This window comes from Lathyrus oleraceus, chromosome 5, assembly GCF_024323335.1.
Source record: "Lathyrus oleraceus cultivar Zhongwan6 chromosome 5, CAAS_Psat_ZW6_1.0, whole genome shotgun sequence".
Classification (NCBI taxonomy): Eukaryota; Viridiplantae; Streptophyta; class Magnoliopsida; order Fabales; family Fabaceae; genus Lathyrus; species Lathyrus oleraceus.
Window position 1 is genome coordinate 481,365,105 of NC_066583.1, and position 23,036 is coordinate 481,388,140.

At 36.9% G+C, this 23,036-nt stretch overlaps 1 long non-coding RNA gene across 2 annotated transcripts; it reads left to right on the top strand.

Annotated features, from left to right (window-relative positions):
* Positions 1–19,391: 19,391 nt before the first annotated feature.
* On the top strand, positions 19,392–21,132 carry LOC127085574 (uncharacterized). Of its 2 annotated transcripts, none has more exons than XR_007789187.1 (4): positions 19,392–19,917; positions 20,007–20,127; positions 20,260–20,361; positions 20,532–21,132. It is a non-coding gene; the product is annotated as an uncharacterized LOC127085574 (long non-coding RNA). The 2 variants fall into 2 exon arrangements; XR_007789186.1 differs by having other exon boundaries at positions 20,007–20,107.
* Positions 21,133–23,036: the final 1,904 nt, after the last annotated feature.

A 23,036-nucleotide genomic window follows, 5' to 3' on the forward strand; every position in this document is an offset into this window, starting at 1 on the left:
TTCCAAGTCATCTGAGGACCATAAAAGTCAACTGTGCAGTCAATTGAGGGCTTTGAGATGGGGAAGTGAGTGGAAGCATCCCATTCATGCTTAAAAGAGGCCTATTCATCATTTCAAACATCTATCTTGAAGATTTTGAAGTCAAATCAAAAGTTTCCAAAAATGGAAAGTGACCTGTAATTTCAAGTTTCCAAAAATGGCAAGTTTTTGGTTCACATTCAACTTGACTTTCCAACATCGAAGAAGCTTCAAATGGATTTTTGGTGAACATGAAAGTTGAATATCTTTCTCTCCTCTTTTCAAAAAGTCCAAGATCATGAGCATCTGATGAATGGTTGAAAAGTTATGAGCAAAGGATCTCAAAGTGTACATGGAAGTTCAACATGGCATAACTTTTGATCCAAAACTCCAAATTGAGCCACTCTTTTTGCAAAATGCTTGTCGTGACCAAAATTTTTCAAATCATTCATTGCCTTGCATGAAATAGGATTACATGATCAAGTGTCCATGCATGTACATTTTGGAGGGAAAATGCATAATTCAAATTTGGTTGATCACATGAGCCTAATTCCAATTCCATCATGTTCATTGGATGTTTTTAAGTGAAAATGAACCTTGCATGGCACTGTTCACGTGCACATTGCTCATGCCACCTCACATTTGCATTTTTGGTCATACACCTCATTTCTCATTAATTTTTCATTAGCCATTGCTTAATCATGATTACAACATCATTAACATGTGATATAAAAGCCTAATCCTAACTGTTTTTGCATAACAACACATTCTAGATCTAGAAATTTGATTTCCCTCCAAAAATTCTCTCAATTGAAACTTGAATTTTCTTCACATAACTCATCAATATTATTGCATAATCGTGTTCAGCATGATTCATTGATGAAGAATCAAGGTTTGGTTTGCAGAATTTGGCCAAGAATCAAGCAGATCATGTACAAACTCATGAAGATGGATCTTGAAAATTAAGCTTCATTCAAGTGGATTCAGCTGATATTTCTTGCATCAAACTTCATATCAAGGTTGGAGGAGAAGATCTGGAAGATTTGAGGCCTTGAATCCACGAAATCACCACACTGCTCTCCAAAAAGGTTGGAATTCGAATCTCATTATTCTTCATTTTATGCACATGATTAGTTAGAGTTTTCACTGCTGATGATCCTGATGTAAATAGAATTTGAAATGGATGAGTATTGAGTGAGATATGATGATCTGAAGTTTTGTTGTTGAATTTGTTTCTCTTCGATTCGCTCTCGTTAGGAAGAATTAATGTGAATTGAACATAGATTTGGACTGTACATTAGGAGAGCTTTCGAATGACATGATTTTTGCACGTTTCTGGAAATTTTTTATGCATCTTCATCGGAAAGCCGCAGGAGAAGACGACTGGAATTACTATTCCGGCCGTCTGGTTCAAACGCTAGGGCTTGGCACAATGCGCACTTGTAACGTTCTTGTCTTCTGTTCGATTCCTTGCGCTAGCACTTTTGAAATTCCACTTTTGATTTTCCCTTGCCATGAAGTGCAACGTTTTGATGATAAACGCGCCTTTAACCTCATTGTCCTCGGTTCGATCCTTGCTTGTGGCATTTTGGATTTTTCAATTGCATTTTCATGTTAAGCGCTCCTGGAACCTCACAGACCTTGGTTCGATTCCCATGCTTGTACATTTTCCATTTTATTTTCCAGCGCTTCTTTGACTTGCATAACCTGGGTTCAACTCTTGCCTTTTGCATTTTGCCAATTGCTTTCATTTCCATTTTCCACATGATTCACATTATTTCCATTTATTTTCTTCAAATTGAAAAAATCACTAAAAATAGCATACAAATCCAAATTAGTTCAATTTTTTTTCACTTTCTTGTTTGAATGTCTATTATTTTGTGATGTTAATTTCTTGATTTTTGCCTTGCTGGAATTTTAAATGTGCTTAATTGTTTGAACATGATGCCAAAATGATATGTTGTGCTAATTGATTTGTGAAATGCTCATGATTTGTCCAATTGCCTTGAAATTTGACATGCTCATTCATCACATATAACATGATTTTTTGGATTTTGTTTGGCATTTTTACCATTTCATACCACTGTTTTGGATACATGACTATATGGTGTGACAATTTGTGTCACATATTGGATGTTGCTTTTGTGCATTTTCATTTACATGTCATATTAGCTCTTCTGGATTTCATTTTTGGTGTGATGCTTTTTCATAACATATTGTGTGCACATAAAAAATTTCATGATCATTGGGTTCATTTCTGTTTTAATGTGGATTTTCTATGTTTGATATCCAATTTTGATCACATTGTTTGCCTTTGCCTTATCTTGATTATGTGATGGCTTTGCTTAATGATTTGGCTTTAGTCCTTTTGATGCCTTCTTCTTGTTTGATTGATAGTGCTTCATGTGAAATATTGACTTCTGTTTTGGTTGTTTGCCTTGCCTTTGACCCTAGTCTTTGTACTAGTGGTTTGTACTCACCAATTGTGTTTGTGTTTCAGGTATTAGCACTAATGATTGGTGTGGCCTCATCATTTGAGATGCCATTTGCTTTGTTTACTAACCTTTGTTGTGTTGTAGGTCCATTGATGTGATGAACTCACTTGAGTGATTGCATTTGAGACTTGCATTGTATAACTGTGGGATGTTCCATTGTGTTGTCTGTTTGGTTTTCTGAATATAATATTGACTGTTTGGCTTTTGTACAGGTACATTAGTCGCTTTTAGCTCTTGCTTGAGCTTTGCTTTGGTTTGTGGTTGACATACCACCTAGGTAACCACTCTTGTACTCCATGTTGTCTGGAAGTCCTGTCGCCTTTTTGGCAGGCATTTGGCTGAAGTCCTCCTTAAGAGGCAATGACTGTGATTGTTTATATTTGTGCTAAAGACCTCCTTGTCGAGGCATGTTACTTGTTAAGTCCTCCTAAGTGAAGAGGCAATTGACAGATAGAAGGGACTAGTAGCCAGTCCCCTGTTAGTCGTTGAGTCGTTCACTATGCTCGCACTACGTGCTGATGCTCTTGAACATAACCCAAGATCTTTGTATAGAGTCAGTCAAGTGGAATAGGGTCCCTCATTCTGGATCCCCACATCTTCTTTGATTCAAGCTCACCCAGGCCAGGGTTAAGAGCATGAGGTCTTATCCTCATTTCCTTTCATTAGCTTTACCCTAGCTCTCAATGTTAGTGGTTAAGAGCTCAAAGACACCCCTACAGTTTTGGCTTGTTTGTCGAGGTTGATATGATCCCTTGACTAAAGCCTAACCATTTGTCTGAGCCTCTTGTTTGCATATAGAGTGTGATACTTGATTGCTTGTTTGCTTACTTGTGAATCTTTCATGTGTTTGCTTTTCATGCATGGCTGTTTTGTTTGAGGAGTTAGATGTAAGACCATCGATTGGCTATCTGTTTCCTATTTTGTGGAGTTAGATGTAAGACCAGTGATTGGCTTTCTGTTTCCCGTTTGTTTTTGGAGTTGGATGTAAGCCCATTGATTGGCATTCCATTTCCAGTTTTCGTTGTTCTCTCTTGAGACTTGCTTATTGTATCCCCATAGGTTTGCTAGACTTCGTATAGTCTCTCGTTTGCATGTCAACTAAGGTAGCACGGTTCCTTCGTCTAGGACTTCCTTTCTTGCATGAGCATTCCTAAAACACAAACAAACTTTATCTTCTCTTGAGGACATGTTGACTCCTTCTACTACAGGTGAGTAAGTCTCCCAAGGTCGAGCATCCGGTAGATTGCATAGTAACGTCGTTCACCTAAAAAACACAAAACAAACAGAAATAGTTTAGCCGAACTACGACAACTCTGATTCTCATGTTCAGGTGAGATACGTAGGCACGAGACGCGATGTCTTGCCGAGTTTGACTGACGACTAACAATTAATCCTTGCTGGTTTTTGCCCTCGTTGCGATTCTTTTCTCTTGCCCTCGTTGCGATCGAGACCTTCCTTTTCTCTTGCCCTCGTTGCAATCGAGACCCTTTTTTCCTTTTCGTGTGTCTTTGGAGTCAGATGTAAGTCCATCTATTGGCATTCCGTTTCCTGTTTGTGGTTTGTGTGTCTGGAGTCAGATGTAAGTCCATTCGTTGGCATTCCGTTTCCTGTTGTGTGTTTCTTTTAACGTCTCAGCGTCTCTTTTCAGTGTTTTGCTTCGGCGTGCGTTAGCCGAGCTACGAGTGCTATGATTCTTACTCTGGTTAGAGAAGATACGTATGCATATGATGCGATGTCCTAGCGAGCATGTTCCCCATCTCCCCGAACTACGTCGACTCTGATGTTTGTTTCTGACAAACTACGTAGGCCCAGGATGCGACATCCTGCCGAGTCCCCTTCCTCTGTCTTCTTTCACATGTTTATCATTCCAGTGTGTGTGCATTCTCTTTGAGCAGTTATTCAGCAACCTTATTCTTTTCTTTTGAGCGTGGATCCCGTCGAGTACGACGGACGTGAGGGGTGCTAATACCTTCCCCTTGCGTAACCGACTCCCGTACCTAGCAATCTCTGGTCGTAAGACCGTTCCTTTCCATTTTCAGGTTTACTTCGAGCGTTTCCTTTCCCTTCTTTGGGATAAATAACGCACGGTGGCGGCTCTGTGTGTTTTCCCGCCGGTTGTTTTTCGCGATGCGACAGATATCAATTGACACATCCAATTCGTCTTGATCAACATAGGTTCCAGAGCCCATTGGTGTTGACATTTCTTTACAACCATCCATTTCAAATCTCTTTAACAGCTCTTTGCAATACTTTGATTGGTTGATAAAAATTCTGTCTTTTAGTTGCTTGATTTGCAATCCAAGGAAGTAGTTCATCTTTCCCATCATAGACATTTCAAATTCACCTTGCATTATCAACGCAAATTCTTCACATAGTTCTTTGTTGGTTGAACCGAAAATTATGTCGTCTACGTAGACTTGAACAAGTAAGGTATTCCCTTTTATCTACTTGATAAATAAAGTCTTGTCTACTTTGCCTTTTTCAAAACATTTTTCACATAGAAAATTACTTAGACGATCATACCACGCTCTTGGTGCTTGTTTTAATCCATAGTGCGCTTTCTTCAATTTGTATACATGTGAAGGATTCTTGAAGTCTTCAAAGCCCGGGGGTTGTTTGACATAGACTTCTTCGTTGATGTAGCCGTTTAAGAAGGCGCTTTTGACGTCCATTTGAAAAAGCTGAAAATTCATTGAACATGCGTAAGCAAGTAATAAATGAATAGCTTCTAACCTTACAACCGGAGCGAGAGTTTCTTCAAAGTCGATTCCTTCTTCTTGATTATACCCTTGAGCGACCAATCTTGCTTTGTTTCGAATAATTATTCCATTCTCATCAAGCTTGGTCTTAAGCACCCATCTTGTTCCAATGATGTGCTTACCACTTGGTCTGGGAACAAGTTCCCAAACTTGATTTCTCTCGAATTGGTTTAATTCTTCTTGCATAGCAACAATCCATTGATCATCTTCTAGAGCTTCATCAATTTTAGAGGGTTCTATTTGCAAAACGAACGCCATGTTTAAGCATGCATCCTTGAGATTCAATCTTGTAACAACACCTTGACTAATGTCACCAATTACTTTGTCAATAGGATGATCTCTATGAGTCCTCCATTCCTTAGGTAGATCATTTTCATTTGACTCTTGTTGAATCGGTGCTTCTTGATTCTTGTTTGAAGTATCTTCTTTAGGAACTTCTACAAAATCATCATCATCATCACAAACAACAATTTCCTTTTTCGAGGGGTTAGATTCGTCAAACTTAACATGCATGGATTCTTCTATATTTAAAATTCTTTTATTATAAACTCTATATGCCTTACTTGTAAGAGAATAACCAAGAAAAATACCTTCATCCGATTTTTCGTCGAACTTACCAAGGTTGTCTTTGTCATTGTTTAGGACAAAGCACTTGCATCCAAAGATGTGAAAGAAAGAAATGTTGGGTTTCCTTCCTTTGAAGAGTTCATATGGAGTCTTCTTTAGGATAGATCTTATGTTAACTCTATTGCTTACAAAACATGTCGTGCTAACCGCATCCGCCCAAAAATATTTAGGAAGATTTGAGTCGCTAAGCATTGTTCTTGCAAGTTCTACCAATGACCTATTCTTTCTTTCAACTACTCCATTTTGTTGTGGAGTCCTTGGAGCCGAAAAGTTGTGAAATATTCCTTGATCTTTGCAAAAATCTTCAAAGGATGTATTCTGGAATTCTCCACCATGATCGTTTCTTATGGAGGCAATTGTTAATGATTTCTCATTTTGAATCTGCTTTGCATACTTCTTGAACGCTTTGAATGCATCACTTTTCTGCACTAAAAAGAAAGTCCAAGTATATCTAGAATAATCATCAACAATAACTAAAGCATATAAGTTACCTCCGAAGATTCTTGTTCTTGATGGACCACATAAGTCCATGTGTAACAATTGTAGTGGCCTAGAAGTGGACACCACATTTTTGGATGTGAAAGCTGACTTGGTTTGCTTCCCCTTTTGACATGCATCGCAAAGCCTATCTTTGATAAATTTTATCTTTGGCAATCCAATGACAAGGTCATGTTTTACTAACTTATTCAAGTGCTCCATGTGAATGTGAGCAAATCTCTTATGCCATAACCATGAGTCGTTGTTATTTGCCACACGACACTTAACCTTCAAAGAAACATCGTCAAGGGAAATCATGAAAATGTTATTAATTCGCTTACCTATAAGCATTACCTCTTGTGTGACTTTGTCTTCAATTAAACATTCATCTTTTGTGAACCTTATTTTGAATCCTTTGTCACAAAGTTGGCTTATGCTTAAGAGGTTGTGCTTTAGTCCTTCGACATATAGCACATCTTCGATGGATATGAAATTTGGTGCACCTACTTTGCCTATGCCAAGACTTCTTCCTTTGTTGTTATCTCCATAAGTAAAATAAGCCTTGGCCTTAAGCTTTAGATCTAAAAATTTGTGCACGTCACCGGTCATATGCTTGGAGCACCTACTATCCAAATACCAAAGATTTGTTGTGGCCTTCAAGCATACCTACAAAACAAAGTTAAATTTTGTTAGGTACCCAAATTGCTTTGGGTCCTTTACAATTAGTACCTTTTTCAACCCATACATAATGCCCTTTTGCTACACTAAAATTTCTAATGTAGCAAGCATTAGGTGTATGGCCAATAATACCACAATAAAAATAGGTTGGTTCAAAATTGCTTTTATATCTAGGAACAAAAGACTTTTTCTTGGTAAACTTTTTCTTTTTAGGATGTTGATGCACAACTTTTGGTGTGTTGACTCTTTCTTTTGGAGGTTGATCCTTAGGCCTTACAAAGATAGTTTTACTTGTACTTGGTTTAGAAAATTTGGAGTAACCAAGTCCACTTTTGTCATTTGAGTACCTTTGTTGGCTAAGAACCCCTTCCAAACCAATTTGTCCTTTTTCATACCTTTCAAGGACTCTTTTAAGTCGGACAATTTGGAACGAGAGAGACTCACACTCTAGACATACAAAATTCTTCTTTTCACTAATAATCTTTTGTTTCTCATTTTCAAAACTTTCAATCTTTTCTTTCAAGGAAGAAATTTGTTTCTTTTGAGATGATATAGTTTAATAAAGAATTTTGCATTTATTTAACAATTCATTAATTTCACCTTGTGCATCATCATCAAAAAGAGAAAAGTTATTACTAACCTCTTCTTCATCATCGGAATGATGTGAAGCCATTAGCGCCAAGTTTGCACATTCCTCGCTATCCGATCCGGATGAAGAACTAATTTCATTGTCCTCCCATGCAAGATATGCATTTTTATTCTTGAAATACTTCTTGCTCTTGAATCCTCCTTTCTTTGAAAGTTTAGGATATTCCGGCTTTATGTGGCCTTGCTTTCCACATTCGTAGCATGTTACATCTTGCGTAGATGTGGTGGCCTCCTTTTTCCTGAAATGTCTATTCTTTTTAGAGTTAAAGGATTTATCATTTTTTTTAAAGCACTTACGGAGCCTTTTAACAAGGAGCATGAAATTCTCATCTTCCTCCAATGCGTCATCATATTTATCTTCTTTTGAGTCTACCTTCAAGGCAATCCCTTTAGATTTCTTTTCTTGGCTTTCATGTTTCTCAAGCCTACCAAGTTCTAACTCATGTTCTTGAAGTTTTCCAAAGAGTGATGCGGACATCATTGTTGAGAGACTTTTCTTTTCAGAGATAGCCGTCACCTTCGGTTGCCATTCTCGAGTCAATGATCTTAGTACTTTAAGATTGAGATCGTCATTTGTAAATGTTTTTCCGAGAGTAATCAAGTGGTTTGTCAAGTGAACAAATATCTTTTGTAACGCCACGATGGATTCTCTGGGAAACATTCTAAACATCTCATATTCTTGACTTAATGTATTCAACCTTTATCTCTTTACTTCGGCGGTGCCTTCATGTGTCTCCACTAAGGTGTCCCATATTTCTTTTGCCGACTTGCATTGAGATATGCGGAAGAACTCATCCATGCTTAAAGCACTTTGAAGAATGTTTATTGCTTTCTTTTCATTTAAGTTTTTTTCTTATCATCTTCATCGTACGAACTCTTTATCTTTGGAGTACCAACGCCACTGACCATACTCGTAGGATTATGTGGACCATTTTCAACGGCTTCCCATATGCCTTCTCCTTGGGCTTCTAGACGTGCCTTCATACGGATCTTCCAAAAATCAAAATATTCTCTAGAGAATAGTGGTAGTTTGTTAATACTTCCACCGTTCTTAAAAACCGGATTCGTGCTTGCGGAAGCCATACGGATCTTTTAGGAACAGGTTACCTATAACCTGCTCTGATGCGAATTATAAGTTTAAGGAGTGCCTTAGAGGAGGGGGGGGGGGGGGGGGGGGGGGGGGGGGGGAAGGGGGGTGAATGAGGCACTTAGAGTATTTTCCAGATTTTTGACGGTTTATGACTTTTACTTTGTGAGTTGCTTATGTGATGAAAAGCGGTAAAGTGCGGAAAGTAAAGAACACAACGATGTATAGTGGTTCCCCTCACAGATTGAGAGTACTCCACTCCCCTTTCAACACGAAAGAGAATTTCACTAAAATGTTAGATTCCTAGACAAGACACCTTAAGGTCTTTCTATCTAATTCTAACACACCAAGAACAATCCTCTTGGATTTACAATGTTTAAAGTCCAATCGAGACTCAATTTCTCACAAATGGACCTCTTGTATCCACACACCGGATAACAAGGATAAACCCTACAAACTTATTCTTAACAATCCTAAAAATAAGTTGTAATCAAAGAATATAATTCTGAATGTTTATAGAAGATGAAAGTAGTTGGAATTTGAAGTATATCAATTTATCAATTGATCTTATCCTTTGTAACACTCAAATCTCACAATAATTATACAAGTGTTCTTTGTATGTAATGAAACTATGATGCTGAAAATGAAAGTTTATGCAAGGTTTCACTTTTAAGAAATTTTGGATGAACACTTAGAAAGTTTGAGAGAATGTGTGTAAATGATTTGAAATTTTGCAAGGAGGTGATTTTGAAATCTGAAAAATGATGTTTATATAATGTCTAAACACCTCCTCAAATGAATGCAATAATCCAAAGGTTGCCATGGTTCATGATAAAGAAAACATAAAAGTTTCCATGAATAGATGGATATATTTTTAATTCTAGATCAGTGGTAATCGGTTACCTTAAATTGGATAACCGATTACTTGCATTCAACGTTTAAGAATATTTGAAATTTCCTCAGAGTAATCGGTTACCTTAAATTGGATAACCGGTTACATGGTTCCAACGTTCAATTTTTTTTTGAAAATAACGCAGAGTAATCAGTTACTCTAAAGTGGGTAATCGGTTACTCTGTCACAACTTTGAAAAATATTTAACAGAGTGTTTGATGGATAAAAATATTTTCAATGATTATGGCATGAATGCAACATGTTATGAACACTTGTATAACTATCTAGAGTTCAAGTGTCACCAAAATCTGAGGATTATCCTCAAGCATGATAAAAAGTTGTATGTTTTGGAGAAACATGTTCCTGAAGAGGAACCTCCTAGTTCTGCATCGAAGGCAGTAAGATATGCTTATAAGAAGCATGTCGGTGATGCCAATGAAGTTGCTTGCCTCATGCTAGCTACCATGAACTCGGAGTTATAAAAGCAACATGAGAACATGGCAGCGTTCGATATGACCGGACGCCTGAAGATGCTCTATCAAGAGAAGACAATGCATGAAAGGTTTAGAGTTTCAAAAGCCATTTTTCAAGGCAAGTTAGCTGAGGGAGCCCCTGTAGGTCCCCATGTGCTCAAGATGATTGGGTATGTGGAGAACCTTGAGAGGTTGGATTTTCCCCTCGGAAAGCAACTTGTGACTGATTTGATCTTGCAATCGTTGCTAGAGAGCTTCAGTCAATTTGTCTTTAATTTTAACATGAATGATATGGATAAAACTCTTCCTGAACTGCTAGGCATGTTAAGAACTGCTGAGCAGAGTCTGAAGTCAAAAGGGAAGTCCATTATGATGATCGGAAATGGAAAGAAACAGAATAAAAGACCCACCAAGCAAGGTGGTAAAGGGAAATGCAAGGAAGTTGGCAAACCCAAACCCATTTCTCTTGCTTTGAAGCCTAGTGGAGGCATAGAAAAGGATGACACTTGCTTTCATTTCGGTAAGACCGGACACTGGAAGAGAAACTACCCAAAGTACCTGGAAGATAAGAAGAATGGAGTTAAGACTTCAACTTCAGGTATTTTTGTTATTGAAATTAATCTATCTACTTCTGCATCATGAGTATTAGTTACTGGATGCGGTTCTTACATTTGTACCAATATGCAGGGGATAAAAAGGAGTAGAGATTTGGCAAAAGGTGAAGTTGACCTACAAGTTGGCAATGGAGCAAAGGCTGCTGCTTTATCCGTAGGAACTTATGTATTGACTTTACCTAGTGGTTTAATAATTCAGTTAGAGAACTGTTATTATGTACCTGCAATTAGCAGGAATATTATTTCCGTTTCTTGTTTGAACAAGTTTGGTTTTTCATTCATAATAAAGAACAATTGTTGCTCCATTTATTTGAATGATATATTCTATGCTACTACACAAATGAACAATGAACTATATATCCTTGATCTTGAAATGCCTATTTATAACATTAATACTAAAAGGATGAAACCTAATGAGTTAAATCAAACTTACCTTTGACATTGTTGATTAGGCCACATAAATGAGAAATGCATTTCCAAACTCCATAAAGATGGACTCTTGGACTCTTTTGATTATGAATCATATGAGACATGCATATCTTGCTTAATTAGAAAGATGACAAAGTCCTCATTCACATGAAAAGGTGAAAGAGCTAATGATCTTTTGGCCCTCATACATACTGATGTATGTGGACCATTGAACATACCAACCAGAGGAGGTTTTCAGTACTTCATCACATTTACTGATGATTTCAGTAGATATGGTTATGTGTATTTAATGAAACACAAATCAGAGTCCTTTGAAAAGTTCAAGGAATTCAAGAATGAAGTACAAAACCAACTAGGTAAGAATATTAAAACTCTTCGATTAGATCGAGGTGGTGAAAATTTAAGCCTAGAGTTTGATGACCATATGAATGAGTGTGTAATTCTATCCCAACTTACTCCTTCTGGAACACCCTAATGGAATGGTGTATCTGAGAGAACAAATCGAACCTTGTTAGACATGGTCCGATCCATGATGAGTCACACCGATCTTCCAAACTCCTTTTGGGGACATGCACTATTGATAACAACTTACACACTTAACCGTGTTCCATCCAAAAAGGTTGAGAAGACACCATATGAGGTATGGAGTGGTAAGAAACCACATATGTCTTACATGAAGATTTGGGGTTGCGAAGTTTATGTGAAACGACAAATTTCAACTAAGCTTGAGCCTAAATCTGACAAATGCTTATTTGTGGGGTATCCTAAAGAAACAAGAGGGTATTACTTCTACAATCCTTCTGAAGGCAAAGTGTTTGTCGCTTGGACTGGAGTTTTCCTAGAAATGGATTTTATTTCCAAAGGAATCGGTGGGAGGAAAGTAGAGCTTGCAGAAATTCAAGAATCACAAAGCATTGATACACCTATGGAGGAATTAGAGCAGGAAAGACAAGTAGTTGTGGAAGAGCAACCTACTCAAGTAGAACAAGACCAACGTAGGTCATAACTGATCAAGGTGATGTATTACTCATGGATCAAGATGAGCCTGTGACCTACCAAGAGGCCATAACTGGTCATGAGTCTGAGAAGTGGCTAGAAGGCATGAAATCTGAAATGGATTCCATGTACACAAACCAGGTTTGGACCTTTTGTAGAGCCTCCTGTAGGAGTTAACCCTATAGGATGCAAGTGGTTCTTCAAAAAGAAGACTGTCATGGATGGTAAGGTGCATACCTATAAGGCAAGACTAGTTGCAAAAGGATATAAACAAATTCATGGGGTTGGCTATGATGAAACTTTTGCACTAGTTGCAATGCTTAAATCTGTTCGGAGTTTACTTGGTATCGCTGCATATCATGATTATGAAATATGGAAGATGGATGTCAAAACTGCTTTCCTTAATGGGAATCTTCTTGAGGATGTGTACATGACAAAACCTGAAGGATTTGACATACCAGAAGAAGTCCAAAAGATATCCAAGTTACAGAGATCAATCTATGGATTGAAGCAAGCTTCCAGAAGCTGGAATCTTCATTTTAATGAAACAGTAAAACAATATGGATTCATCAAGAATAAATATGAGCCTTGTGTCTACAAGAAGGTTAGTGGGAGCATGATCGTCTTCCTGGTATTATATGTAGATGACATATTACTCATTGGAAACAATGTCTATACCCTGCAACAAGTAAATACTTGGTTGGGGAAATGCTTTTCAATGAAGAACCTAGGTGAAGCAGCCTATATATTAGGAATCAGGATCTATAGAGATAGATAGAAAAATGCTTGGCCTAAGTCAGAGTACATACATAGACAAAGTGCCGAGACACTTTAATTTGCATGATTCTAAGAAAGGATTCATACCCATGCAACATGGCCCGTGTCTATCAAAAACACAATCCCCTTCAACTAAGGAAGAAGGGGATCACATGAATAAGATTCCATATGCATATGCAATAGGATCTATCATGTATGCCATGTTATGTACTCGACCAGATGTCTCGTATGCTTTAAGTGTAACGAGTAGGTACCAATCTGATCCTGGTGATGCTCATTGGGTAGCTGTCAAGAATATTCTTAAGTATTTGAGAAGGACTAAGGACTCATTCTTGATATATGGAGGTCAGGAAGAGCTTGCTGTAATTGGATACACAAATGCTAGCTTCTAGACAGATAAGGATGACTTTAGATCACAATCTGGCTATGTGTTCTGCTTAAATGGTGGCACTGTGAGTTGGAAAAGTTCAAAGCAAGATACAATTGTTGATTCTACAACCGAGGCCGAGTATGTTGTTACCTTAAGTCTAGAAAAGAAAGCTGTTTAGATTAAAAAGTTCATTAGTGAACTTGACCTAGTTCCTAGCATTGTGGATCCCATTGATCTCTATTATGATAACAATGGTGCTATCGCACAAGCTAAGGAGCCTAGATCTTACCAACGATCCAAACACATACTTAACCGGTATCACCTCATTCGAGAGATGGTAGATAAAGGAGATGTGAAAATATGCAGAGTACCCACACTTGACAATATTGCTGATCCACTGACAAATCCCCTTACGCAGCAGAAGCATGATGGCCATACTAGATCTATGTGTATTAGGGGTATGCCTGATCGGCTCTAGTGCTAGTGGGATATTGTTGGTGTAAGCCCTAGAGGCCAATATTTTTGGTACTTGTATCGAATTATTTATCAATAATAAAAGGTTTTTTCTTTATTATGTTTGTTTAATAAAGTCCCTAGAATAGCTACTCCGTTTAATGTATCAAGTGTGACTTAATCATGAGATCCCATTAAACATAAGGACACCATTCTTAAAGTATCTGCAGTCGAGATTTGTTATGAAGTGGGATAACATTAAAGCATTAAGACTATTATGTATATAGAATGATGATCACATCTCATGGATCATGGATAAGAAGTTATCAAGTCTTAAACATATGTATGAATATTAGGAGTAATAGTTATACTTAATTGACCTGCTATGAGAATATTACATAAAATGTTATGTAAAGTGTCATAAGTTATTCTCATGGCGATATTAGTGTATACCACCCTTCGACCTGAAACCACTATGGACCCTAGATGTAGATTCGAGTGCTTTATTGCTGATCAAACGTTATCCGTAACTGGATGACCATAAAGATAGTCGATGGGTACTCCATGAAGCATGCTGAGGGACATGAGTGACCTAGATGGAATTTGCCCATCCTGCGTAACAGGATAAATGTCTAAGGACCCAATATTAAACTGGACAAGGATGACACGGTCTATGTCTTCTGTTCAATATAGACATAAGGCCAAAAGAGTAATTGTACACACAAGTATTATCCCCAAAAGGGATTTATCAGATCACATGACATTTTTGTTTCTTGGGTAGCAGTGATGTGTTGCTAGATACCACTCACTTTTTATTATGTTAAATACATGATTTAATATAATTGCCAATATCGCGAAAACCTACAGGGTCACACACAAAAGGACGGATTGATGAGAGACAGAGTAAATAAGGAATACCGTAAGGTACGGTGCACTTAAGTGAATTATAGAACATCATATGGTACAGTGCACTTAAGTAGAATACGAAATATGGTAAGGTACCGCACGCTTAAGTGATTTTTGGTATACCATAAGATATGGGCCACATACACTTAAGTGGAATTTTTAGCTTGCAGCCCACACAAGTGGTTCCATAAATAGAACCCTTAGCAGAAGCATTTCACTTGATTAAATTTCGTTTCTCTCTCTCTCTCTCTCTCTCTCTCTCTCTCTCTCTCTCTCTCCATTTCTCTCTCTCACTCACTCAAAGCCTTCATTCGTAGCAGCTAGCATTGAGACTGAAGGAATCCAATCATGAGTAGAGGAACTGTCACCATTCAACGCTTGTGATTACTCCTTAGATCTGCACCAAAGGTTTCAGTCGCCACAAGAGGTAACGGTTTCTATCACTGATCATGCCCATTCGTAAGGATCACAAAAGGAAATTTTTTAATTTCTGTCGCGTTTTGGATCGCTATTTTCCTTCAAGCACATCTATTTTTCCTCCGGTGTCGGATTGCTAACACAAGGAATAAGAGACACATGAATTACATCAAAATGTTCTTTTTTTCATTATAGCGTCGTGTATGATTTTTTATGTGCCTTCAACTCTTTGGTAAGTTGTTGGCAAATAAGTGTGTGATTCTCCTCTCCTTTACCGATCATAGTTGGAACAACGTGATAATTGCAGTTACCGTCACCTTTAGCATCTATAATTCGTTCAATGTATTTGTGCATAAATACCGACATCTCTTTAATGTGTATCATTTTTTGTAAAGGTGGTGAACGAAATGGTTTATTAATGCGAGCACCTTTGAAAACAACTTTTTGAGATTTTAAAGTTAGAGAATTCAAAAAAGTGTGTCAACATGTTTGAAATAGGACGAAGACCGCATCGTTGAATTATCACTTTGTATTAGTCTGAACTTATTAGGAGCACGCGTTGTATTTTATGGTTGCAAGGGTGGTTTCAAATATGTGGTTTCTAGATAAACAATCTTCCTCAATTGCTCTTTAATTTGCAGTTTCATGTTGTTATCAACTTTCAAAAATCTCTCTTGAATCACTCCCATTCGACCATGATAGATATGTTCGATTTATGATTCTTCATTGCAACGTCATAATCAAACCGAAGCCTTTTCTATTGGGTGTAAACCTCATTAATTCATATGAGCCTATCAAGTTTCATCTTTTTGAAGTTAAACAAACACACGTCTTAGAATGTGTGGGTTGGACCTAACTCACCCTACAAAACCGAATTGTAGGGTGAGGATTTCCCCTACTTATAAGCATATATTCAAACTATATATTATCCGATGTGAGACTCTTAACACTCCCTCTCACGCACATGATTGAACGTCTAAAACGTGGAACTAAATGGTGAGTGATTTGATAGTAGGTGGTCCAACGAATCTAAAATGAGTCTCAAATACCATCTTAGAATGCATGGATTAGACATAAGTCATCCTATAAAATCGGCTTGTAGGATGAGAATTGCCCCCACTTATAAGCACATATTCAAGCTATATATTGTCTGATGTAAGACTCTTAACAACATGAAAAACCATACATCTTGTTATCTGAACCTAATTTCTCTACCCGTTTGGCTTCGTGATAAATAAAATTTAATCCCGTGTGAGATATATTACCAAATGTGAATAAAGATTGTTGTCTCTAAATTTGCATTTTAATATTGTAATGCTGCGACCAAATGATGTTTATATCCCATTGTGTTTATTTTGGATCATTTGGTTCACAGAGTCTCAATCTTTATGTAAATCACCTTTATTATTTCCAATAAATTCTTCAATGTATCGTGAAAAAACTCAACTGTGTTAGTTGTTGTATTTTCAAAGTGTCTAACTTAATCGGTCCAAACACAAACAATCTTCTCCTTCACCTGGTCTAGATTTGTACTTTCAATATATTATAAGAAATCCTGATATTTCTCACTCACCCTCATGAAATGTATTACAAATTCGACATATAACTCTTCCATAGAAGAATTTATTATAACATTTTAGACATCCATTATGATTTCCAATATCACACAAGCTTTGCACATTTTCTCATATTCACCCTTGATTTGTTTGGTACCTAAGTCTGCTTCTCACATTTTTTGTTATGTGATGCTTACAAAGTAATGCATATGATGTAGAAACGCATTTGCAACCGAATTCATCAGTGCAACATCGTGATCAATGATAATGACATTTGACGTGTTTTCTTGGTCCTTAAACATAATTCATAACACTTCTAAAGTCCAAGTAACATTGTACTTTTTTTCATTTTTCAAAAATGCAAACTCAATTGAAAACGTCATCTCCGTAGAAGTAACACCAACAATTTCTAAAACTGAAAATTTGTATTTGTTGGTCCTATATGTTGAATTAATAATGAGCACAGTGAAAAATATGTTGAACAACTTGATGGAATCAAGATCAATTTAAAATATATCTTGAAAGATTTTTCCATCATCACACACTCTATACCTAGATGTATAATGGTTATCATCCAAAAGCTTTAATATTTGTTTGTATTTTTCAAATAAAAAGCCACATTTCCAAGTTTTTGTTATACTATTGTTGTTTCATGTGTCATAATATATTTGTATTTGGTCTGTTGAGCTTTAAATTGACTCATGTTTTCATTTAAATCGCACAAATACCCTGAGTTAATCTGATTTATTGGATTACTTGATGCTTTGTTGTCAGAATAGTTCATGATGGGTGCTTTTTGAAACTAAGTAGCTATGACTTAAATGTCTTTTAGGAATTTGATGAAACATAATGAAACATTTTCATCTCTAAAATATGATACGCATTGACGTAAATTAATTTTATATTGTTAAACAATCACCACCACGTATTTTGCTAAATTAGACTGTAATTTTTAAATTAGTGGGATGATATGACAAAGTAACAGTGTTGTCGAATTGCGACCATTGTGGATTGCAGTTGCGGAAATTCAACATTCCGCAATGGAAAAGCTATGACGTTGTAGACTTTGTATTGAGGCGCCATAGCGGCTGCCACGAGTTTAACGTTGATAGCGGTATTGTGAAAATTGCAGAAATTGCGTTTCTTTTTAATCTCAATATTTATAGTTTGGATATTTTTCTACCCAACTCATAAAATAACTTAGAAAAAAATAATTGTGATTAAATATTAATAATTAACATTAGATACTAATTACTATCATAATTAATTTTTTATAAAACCAAATAATACACCCTTCCTTTTGATTATGCTAGCTTTTAACGTTCTATTTTTTATGACTTTTTTCCTTCTCCCTCTCTTTTTATTCTCTATCACTTAATAAACAAGACTTTTCTTTTTCATTCTTTGTTCATTTTCTGTTTTTCTTTCTCTTATCATTTTCTCTTCTCAAACAATTATGGTATTTTTCTTTAGTTTTTTATTTTTTATTTCATCATTTGTTTCTTTTTCTCTTTTATTTTTGTATGCTTTTGTTTTAATTTTCTCCTTTTTTCTAGTGCACTGATTTTAGTTTGTTTTGTACACTCTCTAGTTTTAGAGAATGTCGGATAACCAGGAAACCACTCTAAGCTCTAGGGTTGGTGGTTCAATGAGAATTGACCCTGGATGGAAATAAATGGAAATAGTTAATGGAGATACAAACTCTAATGGAGGAATAACAGGAGTCAAAGATCATCTAATGGAAAAGAAGGGCAATGTTTAAGCTTGCTCCAAATGTCCACTAGAGGTTAAAGAAGGGATTATGGTGTATACCAAAAACAAAAGAATGCATGATTTGGTTTTTGTCAAATAGAACCAAAAACTCAAAGAAAGATATAATATTAGAGATGAAATTGATGCAATTTCTCTTAATGATATTAATGATTGAATGAGTGGTCATTGGGAGTGTTAGACGATTGTAATGCGGCTGTAAATGATTTAGTGCATGAAGATGACACTACTCTCTATTGGATGATGAAATTTGAAGATTCTGAAGATTCTAGAGAACAAGAAGAAGGAAATGCACCATTTGATAATAACTTTGAAGAAATTTTGACTTGGAAGTAGAGCTTTCTCTTTCCAACAAGTTCCCGTTAATTGCATCTGGTGGTTTTATAAAGTCCTTTAGCAATTATTTTTCTCTTACAAGGTCTTCTTTACCCATGTTTCTCTCTCTCACTTGCAGAATGATTTTTCTTTCAGCCCTTTATTTAAAAACTTCAGCAGCCAAACTCTTTGCTTTAAGAACTTGTTGGTCATTTTCAGGAGAACAAACCTCCGTGTTTTGTACTTCGTTAAGATCCTCGCAAAAACTGAGTTTGTCTTGAGGAGAAAGAGGGCGGAAATCAGCATGCAAAATTGGACCAAAATAGGGTTTCAATAGGGAGACATAAAGTACTAGGTGTATACGTGAAGAAGATGGAAGATCAAGCATCTAAGCCACATCGCCTACTTGTTTGATGACTTGGAAGGGACCAAAAAATTGGTTAGCCAACTTTTGAGATACTCGTTTTCTAATCGTTTGCTGTCTGTAAGGCTGTAACTTCAGGAGAACCAATTCACCTGTTTTGAAGGTGAAATCCACTCTCTTTTTGTTAGCTTGTTTCTCCATTTGTATTCTGCTTTTCTTTAAGTTGTCCTTTAACTGAATGATAACATTTTGTCTTTGTTGCAAGGAATCATCAAGGGCTGTCCTTCCACTGATTCGGCTAAATAATCATGAATATTGGGTGGATCTCGGCTGTAAAGTGCTCTAAATGGCGCCATCTGGATGGCAGTGTGAAAAAAGGTGTTATATAAGAACTCAACAAGATGCAAGTATTTGTACCACTTCAGTTTGACCGTAAGGTATCTCTCTACATACTTGTTTACTACTTCAGTTTGATCGTCGGTTTCTAGATGACACACAATACTATATTTTAATATAGTGCCTTGTGCCTTGAAGAATTCCTTCCAAAAAGTGCTAAGGAACAAGGGGTCGTGGTCAGAAACAATGGACTTGGGAAGCCCATGAAGACGAGTAATCTCAACTGAGAAATGAGCTGCAAGATCTTTTGCGGTGAACTTGGTTGGTAATGCGATGAAGTGGACATATTTTATTAGACGATCACATATGACCCAAATAACATTGTGACCAAAGGAGTTGGATAAGTGCGTGATAAAGTCCATATTAAGGTCTTCCCAAACCTGATTTGGAATTGGTAAAGGTTGGAGTAACCCATTTTTCTTTTAAGTTAGATACTTGATGTGTTGACAGATATCACAATGTTTAATCAAGTGCTTTACTTCTTTGTAGATAACTGGCCACAAAAAAGAAGCTGACACTCTAGCAAGAGTTGCTTTAATGCCTGAGTGACCTGCTGTGGGTGTGTCGTGAAACTCACGGAGAACGTTCTGGTACAAACCTTGAATGTCAAGTATGAATAGTCTCTCTTTGTAGAACAATAAACCGTTTGAAAACTTGTAAAGCGTGTGGTCAGTGATGCCGTGTTTCAGTTGAGTAACTAACTGTTGTCCTGCTTTATTTTTGGCATAAAATTCACACAAAGTGGACAAGAGATTTGGAATTGGAGAGGAAAGGGATAACAACAAGGAATCATCAGAGTAATATTTCTGACTAAGGGCATCAACTAGCAGATTAGATTTTCCAGGTTTGTAAAAGATCTCGAAATTGAACCCTTGCAATTTGGCTGTCCATTTCTGTAATTCTGGAGTTTGGATTTTCTGGAGCAAAAAATTATGGAGACTCTTTTGACCTGTGTAGATATGAAAGTGTTGTCCTATAAGATATTGATGCCATTTTTTTACTGCCTTTTTATAGCAAACATTTCATGGACATAGACAAAGGCTGCTTGCATTCGAGGAGACATCTTCTTGCTGAAAAAGGAGATCGGGTGACCATCTTGGGATAAGACTGCACCAATTGCTACTCCAGAAGCGTAGGTTTCTACTATAAATTTCTTTGTAAAATTAGGTAGAACTAAGACTGGCATGTCGGTCATTCTTCTTTGTAATTCTACAAAGGCTGCGACCTCATCTCTACCCCAAAAAAATTTAATGGAACATAACAAATCAGTGAGAGGAGCAACGAGATGGGCGTATTGTCGAACAAATTAATGATAAAATCCAGTGAGTCCAAAAATCATCGGAGTACCGTGAGAGAACGTGGAGGGGGCCAATCTAAAATGGCCTTCACCTTGTCTGGATCAGGTGCATAATGCTAATTGAAATCACATGTCCTAAATAATGAACCTTATCAACTGCAAAAACACATTTTGATAATTTCACAACAAAAACATTGGAGTGTAACAAATCAAAAACAACCTGTAAATGGGTAAGATGTGTTGGTGTAAGCCCTAAAGGCCAATACTTTTGGTACTTGTATCGAATTATTTATTAATAATAAAAGGAGTTTTCTTTATTATGTTTGTTTAATAAAGTCCCTAGGATAGCTAGTCCGCTTAATGTATCAAGTGTGACTTGATCATGAGATCACATTAAACATAAGGACATTATTCTTAAAATATTCGTAGTCGAGCTTTATTGTGAAGTGGGATAACATTAAAGCATTAAGACTATTATGTATATAGACTGATGATCACATCTCATGGATCATGGATAAGGAGTTATCAAGTCTTAAACATAGGTATGAATGTTAAGAGTAATATTTATACTGGATTGACCCGCTATGAGAATACTATATAGAATGTTATGCAAAATGTCATAAGTTATTCTCATGGTGATAATGGTGTATACCACCCTTCGACCTGAAACCACTATGGATCCTAGATGTAGAGTCGAGTGCTTTATTGCTGATCAAACATTGTCCGTAACTGGATAACCATAAAGACAGTTGATGGGTACTCCACGAAGCATGCTGCGGGACATGAGTGACCTAGATGAAATTTGTCCATCCTACATAACATGATAAATGTCTATGGGCCCAATATTGAACTGGACAAGGATGACACGGTCTATGCCTTGTGTTCAATATAGACATAAGGGCAAAAGGGTAATTATGCGCATAAGTATTATCATAGAAGGATTTGTCAGATCACATGACATTTTCGTGTCTTGGGTAGAAGTGATGTGTTGCTAGATACCGCTCACTGTTTATTATGTTAAATACGTGATTTAATATAATTGCCAATGCCGCGAAAACCTACAGGGTCACACACAAAGGACGGATTGATGAGAGATAAAGTAACTAAGGAACACCGTAAGGTACGGTGCACTTAAGTGAATTGTAGAACATCGTAAGGTACGGTGTACTTAAGTAGAATACGAAATATGGTAAGGTACCACATGCTTAAGTGATTTTGGGTATATTATAAGATATGAGCCAAATACACTTGAGTGAGCTTTTTAACTTGAAGCCCACACAAGTGGTTCTATAAATAGAACCCTTGTGCAGAAGCATTCATTGCGGTTGCATTTTTGTTTTCTCTTTCTCTCTCTCTCACTCAAAGCCTTCATTTATAGCAGCTAGCACTGAGATTGAAGGAATCCGTTCGTATGGACTGAGTAGAGGCGTTGTCGTCGTTCAACGTTCGTGATCGCTCCGTAGATCTGCATCAAAGGTTTCAATCGTTACAAGAGGTAAATATTCTATCACTGATCATGCCCATTCGTAAGGATCACTAAAGGAGAAAATTTTAATTTCCGTTGCGTTTTGGATCGCTGTTCTCCTTCAAGATGTTCACTGAAATTAGCATTGTAGATCAAAATGTCATCAAAAAACACTAAAACAAATTTTCTTAAGTAACGTCTCAAAAGACCATTCATCGTTGGCTGGAAAGTCGAAGGAGTGCTTGTAAATCCAAAAGGAATTACGAGAAACTCATAATGTCCATCGAAAGTCCGAAAAGATGTCTTATGTGTATCTTTCGATGCAACTCGGATTTGGTGATAGCCTGAGCGTAAGTCTAATTTGGTGAAATCTTTGGCTGAGCCAAGTTCATCTAACAATTCATCTATTATGGGTATAGGAAATCTCTCTTTGACGATAACCGCATTTAGGGCGCGATAATCCACACAAAAGCGCCATGTGCCATCTTTTTTTTAACTAGTAGGACTAGGGAGGAAAATGGGCTATTACTAGGTATAATGGTTCCATGTCTTAACATTTCCTCAATAATAAATGTCATAGCTTCTTTTTGGGAATGCGGATAACAACAAGGCTTCAAATTGACAGGTGGTGTGTAAGGAAGAAGGCTAATGTTATGGTCGTGGGGTCTAGTTGGGGGAATGCCACTTTGGGAATGAAAAATGGTCGGGTATTTATGTAGGAGATCCGAAAGTTGTGGGTTAATGTCAAATGGTAAAT